This window comes from Chiloscyllium plagiosum, chromosome 35 (assembly GCF_004010195.1).
Source record: "Chiloscyllium plagiosum isolate BGI_BamShark_2017 chromosome 35, ASM401019v2, whole genome shotgun sequence".
NCBI lineage: Eukaryota > Metazoa > Chordata > Chondrichthyes > Orectolobiformes > Hemiscylliidae > Chiloscyllium > Chiloscyllium plagiosum.
The window spans coordinates 31,742,318-31,752,109 of NC_057744.1; positions in this window are offsets into that span (position 1 = coordinate 31,742,318).

Genomic DNA, 9,792 nt, shown 5'->3' on the forward strand with positions numbered 1-9,792 from the left:
AGTGATAAACGGCTCCATTTCGGAATGGCAGGCAGTGACCAGCGGGGTACCGCAGGGATCTGTGCTGGGACCGCAGCTTTTTACAATATATATTAATGATATAGAAGATGGTATTAATAGTAACATTAGCAAATTTGCTGATGATACTAAGCTGGGTGGCAGGGTGAAATGTGAGGAGGATGTTAGGAGAATACAGGGTAACTTGGACAGGCTAGGTGAGTGGATGGATGCAAGGCAGATGCAGTTTAATGTGGATAAATGTATGGTTATCCACTTTGGTGGCAAGAACAGGAAGGCAGATTACTACCTAAATGGAGTCAAGTTAGGTAAAGGGGCAGTACAATGAGATCTAGGTGTTCTTGTACACCAGTCAATGAAGGTAAGCATGCAGGTACAGCAGGCAGTGAAGAAAGCTAATAGCATGCTGGCCTTCATAACAAGAGGGATTGAGTATAGAAGCAAAGAGGTTCTTCTGCAGCTGTACAGGGCCCTGGTGAGGCCGCATCTGGAATATTGTGCACAGTTCTGGTCTCCAAATTTGAGGAAAGACATTCTGACTATTGATGGAGTGCAGCGTAGGTTCACGAGTGCAGCGTAGGTTCAATTTCCGAAATGGTGGGACTATCTTACGTGGAAAGGTTGGAGCGACTGGGCTTGTATACCCTTGAGTTTAGAAGGCTAAGAGGGGATCTGATTGAGACGTATAAGATTATTAAAGGATTGGACACTCTGGTGGCAGGAAGCATGTTTCCGCTGATGGGTGAGTCCTGAACCAGAGGACACAGTTTATAAATAAGGGGTAGGCCACTTAGAATAGAGTTGAGGAGAAACTTCTTCACCCAGAGAGTGGTGGGTGTATGGAATGCTCTGCCCCAGAAGGCAGTGGAGGCCAAGTCTCTGGTTACTTTCAAGAAAGAGTTGGATAGAGCTCTTAGGGATAGTGGAATCGAGGTTTATCAGGATAAGGCAGGAACAGGATACTGATTGAGGATGATCAGCCATGATCATAATGAATGGTGGTACTGGCTCAAAGGGCAGAATGGCCTACTCCTGCACCTATTGTCTATTGTCTATTGAGATCCCACTTCCAGGTCTGAGACAGACGGTCCCAAAGTCACACAACTCTTTGAGAGAAAAGAATTCTTACCCTTCTTGGTCCACATTTAAAAACACATCACTCTCGTTCCTCAACATCCCCCCCCCAAAATTCTGCACCTCCTTCTCTATTTAGATAAAGGTAAAGTCACCATAGTCCCTACTGTCACAAGGGAGGGTCACCATGGCTCAGGGAGGGAGCTCAGCCAGTGTGGGAATTGAAGTCACACTGTTAAGCATTGCAGCATTACATCCAGCTAACCTTATTTAAGTCATTGATATCAATTGTAAAAAGCCCCAGCACAGAGCCCCAGCACAGAGCTCCAGCACAGAGCCCCAGCATAGAGCCCCAGCACAGAGCTCCAGCACAGAGCCCCAGCACAGAGCTCCAGCACAGAGCTCCAGCACAGAGTCCCAGCACAGAGTCCTAGCACAGAGCCCCAGCACACACCACTCCTCACATTCTGCTCTTCAGAAAAAGGTCCATTAATACACACCCTCTGTTTTCTGCTGGCCAGCCTGTCTTCAGTCCAGGTTCCTCCTCCAACCTGTATGTCTTTGTGCAGCGGGGTCTCATGTGATACTTTGTCAAATACCTTCTGGAAATTCAAGTACATCCACAGGCTTCCCTTTATCCATATTGCACTTTATCCCGTCAAATAAAACTCCAATAAATTGATGAAACATAACTTCTCTTTCACAGAACCATGCTGACCCTTTCTGATTAACTTGAGTTTTTCCAAGTTCCCTTAATGCTTAATACTAGCAGATGTGAAGTTAACTGGTCTATAATGTCCTGGTTTCTGATTCCCAGCCTTCTTGAACAGAGGCATTATATTTGCAACTTTCCAACCGAATGGAACTTTTCCAGAATGTATCAAACACTTCAATATTAGCACCAATGCATCTATTACTTTATCATCCTGGAGGTGGTTAAAGTCCATCAGCAGGCTGTTAAATGGTGTACTGGCATTGATAGTGGATTGGCTGACTGTCAGAATGCAGAGAGTTGGGATAAAGGGGTCTTTTTCAGAATGGCAGCCGGTGACTGGTTGCGCAGGGGTCACTGGTGGGACAACACCTAATCACGATCTGGGTGAAAGACCTGAGGGTATTGGTGCTAAGTTTGCAGATGACACAAAGATGAAGGGACAGGTATGTTGAAGAAACAGGGAGGCTGCAGAAAGACATGGACAGGCTAGGAGAGCGGGCAAACGAGGGCAGTTGGAATACAACGTGGGAAAGTGTGAGATTATACACTTTGGCAAGATGAATAGAGAAATAGGCTATTTTCTAGATGGCAAAAGGCTTTAGAGATCTGAAGCACCAAGGAACTTGGGAATCCTAGTTCAGGATTATCTTAAAGTTAACATGCAGGTTCAGCTGGCTGTTAGGAAGGCAAATACAATGTTAGCATTCATTTCAAAAGGGCTAGAATACAAGAGCAGAGATGTACTGCTGAGGCTGTATAAGGTTTTGGTCAGACCGTATTTGAAATATTGTGAGTTGTTTTGAGCCCCTTATCTAAGGAAGGATGTGTGGCAAGGTGTCTGGGGGAGGTTTATAAAAGGACTTGTCATATGAGGAGTGGTTGAGGACTCTGGGTCTTTTTACAAGGATCAGGGGGATCTCACTGAAACTTGCCGAATACTGAATGACCTGGATAGAGTGGACATAGAGAAGATGTTTGCAACAGTAGGACAGACCAGGACCCAAGGGCACAGCCTCAGAGTGAAGGGGCGACCCTTCAGAACTGAGATGAGGAGGAATCTCTTCAGCCAGAAGGGAGTGAATCTGTGGAACTCATTACTGCAGGAGGCTGTGGAAGCCAGGTCATTGAGTGTATTTAAGACAATTATAGGTAAGTTCGTGATTATTAAGGGGATGAAGAGTTATAGGAAGAAGGCAGGAGAATGGGTTCAGAAATATAGCAGCCAGGGCAGACCAGATTCGATGGACTGAATGGCATAATTATGCTCTTATTTCTTTTGGTTTTATCCAGTGACTTGTCAGCTAACAGCTCTATTAGGCTTAGTTGTGGCAATCCTCCCCCCAGGGGCAAATCACTGATCACTGGTCACTGTCTAGCCTGTACGTGAAGGATGAGCAAAGTTCATGAATTTACTGGTGCCTAGCAGCTTGAGTTCTCATTCAGAGAATCAGAGATTAACTTGGAGAAAGGAGTTAAAAATCACACGACACCAGGTTATAGTCCAACAGGTTTATTTTGTAGCCACAACCCCCTGAGGAAGGAGCAGTGCTCCAAAAGCTAGTGCTTCCGAACAAACCCGTTGGACTATAACCTAGTGTTGTGTGATTTTTAACTTTGTCCCACCCCAGTCTAACCCCAGTCCAAATGGAGAAAGGACAATTAGAGCACAGGAGGCTGTGAATCACAGATTGAGCAGCAGAGGGCAGCAACAGTCTACAAAACAAATCTCAGTCAACTAGCTCAGGTTCCTGTTGCATCTCATTACTTTTATGTAAAGTATGTTGGAAAAAGCACTTAAACCAAATAACACAATATAAATACCTTTGAAAAAATATATAAATACCTTTAACCCGCAATGGAAGGCCTATAGCTGTTTATTTCAGCTGATTATATATGATAACGCTAATTTCACTGTTGGAATCACGCTGTTTATTTATATTTTTAAAATCAGATTTTAGGTTTCTTTTCCTTCCACTGTTGAGGGTTACTTCCTTAAAACAGGGAAAACATTTACCAACCACAACCTGAGCAGGTAGCTCGGATTGGCCAGATAGCACTGAGTTGACTGCAGGGTTCAGGATGGGGATGTGGGGAAGGGGAAGTGATTGCAATGTGGGACTGGGATGCGGGGGTAGGATGTGGTTTGTTTTTCACTGCTGTCCCTGAATTAGCAGCTCTACACCAGCCTTCACACTCTCCCAGCTGAGTACAGCTTGGGTTAGAACTAACAAATCTCTGTCAGTACGGTTACAACCATGAGGCACAAGTCAGGAGTGTGAGGAATACTGAAACCAAAAGAGAAAATGCTGGAAAATCTCAGTAGGTCTTGCAGCATCTGTAAGGAGAGAAAAGAGCTGACGTTTCGAGTCTAACTGACCCTTTGTGAGGAATACTCCCCACTTGCCTGGACGGGTGCAGCACCAACAACACTCAAGAAGTTTGACACCATCCAGGACAAAACAGCCATTTGATTGACACCACACCCACAAAACTCCACTCTCTCCACCACCGACGCTCAGTGGCAGCAGTGTGTACTCTATGTAAGATGTACTGCAGAAATTCACCAAAGATCCTCAGACAGCATCTTCCAAACCCACAACCATTTCCATCTAGTAGGGCAAGGGTAGCAGTTACATGGGGAAATCACCACCTTCAAGTTCCCCTCAAAGCCATTCACTAACCTGACTTGGAAATCTATCACCATTCCTTCACTGGGTCAAAATCCTGCAATTCCTCCCCTCAGGGCGTTGTGGGACAACCCACAGCAGGTGGACTGCAGTAAATTAAGAAAGCAGCTCACCCCCACCTTCTCAAGGGGCAACTAGGGACAGGGCAATAAATGCCGGGCCCAGCCAGGGACACCCACATCCCACAAATGAATTTTGAAAATGTCACTATTTCCCATGTGGGGCCGTCTGGGAAGGTCTGAAGATTTGCTTCGGCATGACAACTTTCCAAAGGGCTGCTCACGTAGACACTCAACAGCTGGAAGAGTTAAACATTCAAGACAATGATAGTTTAAGAACTCCACGGCAAGGTTGAGTGTGAAAATAGGGATGGTGGGTAAAGCATTGCCCATCTGGTCAAATGGGGATGATGGCGAGAGATTACAACAGTGAGTGTGAGCCCAGATCTCCATGGGGCTGGAGTATGAGTCACACTGAGGCAGTTAGACATTGCAGTGGGCAAGAGCAATCTGTAGGAGCAACCCTGAGCCCAGCTTGAACCAGAGAACAAATAGTTATCACAGGTTCTGTGTAAACTTCTTAGGTAGGCAAAGGGATTGTTGGAAAATGGTGCAGTTTACAGGCTGGGAAAGCGAGCCACAAGTGAAGTATTCAGAGCTCAGACCTGCTACAATGATGGGGCACAACTACAGTAAAGGAATTCAAGGGATATAGAAGCAACTTCAAATGAGGTTGCAGACCTGGGAGTGTGTGGAACTAGAATTAAAGTGACCAAGGGAAAATTAGAAGTCTGAGCAGTTCAACGGAAAAAGAAAGTTCCGAGATTATTGAGGTTGTAGAAAAAGCAAGAGCTCTCTTACTGAAAGTATGTTTAAGGTGGAAAACTCTCTTTGTTAAAACTGTGCAAAGGGAGGTGCATACAGGAAATAAATCCCCAACATCAAAATAATTAACATTTCGAGTTGCAATTCGTGGGAGTCATTTAGGAAACATGAGTAAAGGAATAGCAAAAGATTGCAGAGTCCAGGATTCAAATCAGTAAATCCATTAAGGAAATGGGAATCATTTAGTGGGGTTTAGCCAGCAAAGCTGTAAAATCTGGGAGAATCTTGCACTTTATTCACAAAAGCATGGGGAAAAGCTTCTACTGCATTCTGTATTCTGGAATTAAACCCCTTTAATGAAAAGAAAATACGCGATGAAGACATGGTAACAGAAATAATGTAGAAAGATTAAATATCAGTGATTCATCAAATAGAACACAACCAGGGCTCTATTAACAAACACATCGAGTTAGACCTCATCTACCATCCCCTGAGAAAAGGAACCGGAAATGACATCACCACAGGAAATGACATCACCAACCCAAATATATAAATAGAAAGCAGGAATTATCGACAGTGCTTTGCCCGGAGGCTCACTAAGATGTTACCTAGTAGGGTGACGAAACGTTTGGAAATGAACCTTCCAGCTCAGCGAGCAAACCTAGATCCAGAACCTCAACCTGAGCTACAAATTTTCTCAAAACTCGATAGAACACAAAGTTGGGCACTGTTGAGAAAACAATTCTTAAGAAATAGAACTGCTTCCAAATTATGTACGAAATCAGCTGCCGTTGATAGTTTGGCTGACAGTATCATGGCTTTCAAAAGTGGCTTAAAAAAGCAACAGATACTTTTGCTGAATTTCTAAAAGCCTTTGACATTTACTTTAACCTCTGAACAAATCAAAATACTGGAACAGCAAGAATTAAGAGAAGAATGTGGCATCTGGGGAATCTATAAATAACTTCATTAATGGTTTCTGCAGATTAGTGGAGATATAAGACCATAAGACCATAAGAAATAGGAGCGGAAGTAAGGCCATTTGGCCCATCGAGTCCACTCCACATTCAATCATGGCTGATGGGCATTTCAACTCCACCTACCCGCATCCCTTAATTCCTTGCGAGATCAAGAATTTATCAATCTCTGCCTTGAAGACATTTAACATCCCGGCCTCCACTGCGCTCCGTGGCAATGAATTCCACAGGCCCACCACTCTCTGGCTGAAGAAATGTCTCCTCGTTTCTGTTCTAAATTGACCCCCTCTAATTCTAAGGCTGTGCCCACGGGTCCTAGTGTCCCTGCCTAACAGAAATAACTTTCCAGCACCCACCCTTTCTAAGCCATGCATTATCTTGTATGTTTCTACAAGATCTCCCCTGTAACTTCTAAACTCTAATGAATACAGTCTGACTATGAAGATTTAAGGTCACAATTCATAACAGACGCAATTGTTACAGAAATTACTGATGAGTCTTTGTCAGATTTATTACAATACAAAGAAGATTTGACTCTATAGAAATCCATTTAGATAGGGAGTGAAAAAGAAGTCTGGAAGCAACATAGATCAATCCTAAAAGTACAAGATTGACCTTATGACAGAAAACCAGAATCTATTTAGTTCTTAAGGTATAAAATCAGAAAGAAGACATGGGCAATTAGTACAGTGAGCAAGACAGATACTAGATGCTAAGAGCATCAGTGCTGTGGGGCAAAGAAATCTTACAGCCATCAGCAGTGCCCAGTTTTTAAAAAGAATGCATTTTTCTTTTAGACAATGAGTCCTTCAGAAAATGTGCTGAGTAAGAACATAACCACAGAACAGCACAAAATGAAATAACTATTCACACAGAGCGGTAGAACAAGCTGCAATAGATAAAAAGAGCCACAGATATTTCTCAGAGAAATAGTTGGTTCCGTCCTAACCTTTTGTCAAGCAGATGTTTAGTTCAATGCCAAAAGTTCCCTAATGCTTGATACAGGGGCACTATGTTATCAGACAGTGTACACTGGTTGAAGAAACACTGCTTACAGCCTACATGGTCAAGAGGTATAGTTCTAAAGGTATGCAACCAGCAACTCTGCAATGTAAGGAGTTTTGGATACGAGGGAACTTGTAAACACCTTATCATCAAGAACTCTCACTCTTGAGCAGGCACACACGTTTCCTCCTACAAAGCAGTGAAGAGGTCAAACAGAGAATTACAAGGAATAGGGATCCCCTTAAATATTTAATGGATTTGGGAATTTGAAGAAAGATGCAAAAACATTGTGCCTTGAAGCATCCAGGAAGACTCCTCATTCTTTCATGAGACAAGTTGAGAAACAATTTGAGGAAATTACCAGAATGGGTGTCATTTCCCTGGCAATGAAATTAACCCAAAACCAATGAGTCTGTCTGACGTTTAGCTCAGCACGTTGGTGGTAAGAGAAGTCCACCTTATGCCTATGGTGGATGACAGTTTCACCAAAATGTCCAAAAGTAGAGTTCAAGCAAAGTTCAACACCAACACTGGGTTCTGGCAGGTGGCTTTGAATGTGTGATTATGATTGGTTGCCACCTTAAGAGCTCTATTTGGGTGCTTGTGCTGGAAAAGGTTGTCATTTGGTCATCTTTTGTTCCCAGAGACTTCCACCATGTCATATGCAACATCCTGAAAGATCTACAGGACATTGTGTTCCAAGTGGCTGGCCTATTGACACAAAGTGAACCAGCTGATCAGAGAGTGCGTACCATTTTAAGTATCCACTGGCTGAAGGGCCAAACCTAAATGAGAAATATGAATTATCCAGGAAAATAGCCCCAGTCTATTCAACCTCTCCCAATAGCTCAAACCCTCCAAACCTGGCAATACCCTCGCACATTTTTTCTGAACCTTCCCAAGTATAACAACATGTTTCATATAGAAGGGCGACCAGATTTAATATCGATTCCAACTCAGGTTTATCTATGAAGTGTCTAAGTGCAGAGTAACTACAGAAGCTGGAAGCACAGAAGACTGTCCAGAATGACAGTCACCAGCCTTACTGGGTTACTTATTGAGTCTGTCTATAAAACTGAATCACATATTCAATCCACAGCGACCTCAACTAAATACAGCTGGAGCAGAAGAGGGGCCTAGAATGGGTCACCATCCATTGGAGTAGGTGGCCAGATCAAAGACGTAGCGCGTGAAGGTGCACTTTGAGCACTGACAATAATTCTTGACTCTGGATGAACCAGAGGGATAAGACAAATGGCTGGTCATTCCTGCTTGACTTCCAGACACAAGACATGAAATGCAGAGCCAGATTTCAGTCAGTCCTGTGATGACTGGGGACCTGAAAAGCGATTGAGGCTCCTGCACTAAATGAACGACATGGTGGCTCAGTAGTTAGCACTGCTGCCTCACAGCGCCAGGGACTCAGGTTCGATTCCAGCCTCGGGTGACTGTCTGGGTGGAGTTTGCACATCCTCCCCTTGGGTCTCTTCTGCGTGTTCTGGTTTCCTCCCACAGTCCAAAGATGTGCAGGTTAGGTGAATTGGCCATGCTAAATTGCCCATAGTGTTCAGAGATGTGTAGGTTAGGTGCATTAGCTGAAAATGTGTTGCTGGAAAAGCGCAGCAGGTCAGGCAGCATCCAGGGAACAGGAGAATCGACGTTTCGGGCATAAGCCCTTCTTCATTAGTCAGGGGTAAACATAGGGTAATAGGGGAGGGAAATGGGTCTGGGGTGGTTTCTCTTTGGATGGCCGGTGTTGGGCTGAAGGGCCTGTTTCCACACTGCAGGGGTTCTAGTGTTTATTCACAGCCCAGATCAAGGAGAGCACTTGGTGGTCACCATGTCCCTCACCAGATCATTGGCATAGACCAATTCAATTCTGGCAGAAGACAGAGGGTGGTGGTGGAGGCCTGTGACCAGTGGAGTGCCACAAGGATCGGTGCTGGGTCCACTACTTTTTGTCATTTACATAAATGATTTGGATGCGAGCATAAGAGGTAGAGTTAGTAAGTTTGCAGGTGACACCAAAATTGGAGGTGTAGTGGAGGGTGAAGAGGGTTACCTCAGATTTCAACAGGATCTGGATCAGATGGGCCAATGGGCTGAGAAGTGGCAGATGGAGTTTAATTCAGATAAATGCGCGGAGCTGCATTTTGGGAAAGCAAATCTTAGCAGGATTTATATACTTAATGGTAAGGTCCTAGGGAGTGTTGCTGAATAAAGAGACCTTGGAGTGCAGGTTCATAGCTCCTTGAAAGTGGAGTCGCAGGTAGATAGGATAGTGAAGAAGGCATTTGGTATGCTTTCCTTTATTGGTCAGAGTATTGAGTACAGGAGTTGGGAGGTCATGTTGCAGCTGTACAGGACATTGGTTAGGCCACTGTTGGAATATTGCTTGCAATTCTGGTCTCCTTCCTATCAGAAAGATGTTGTGAAACTTGAAAGGGTTCAGAAAAGATTTACAAGGATGTTGCGAGGGTTGGCGGATTTGA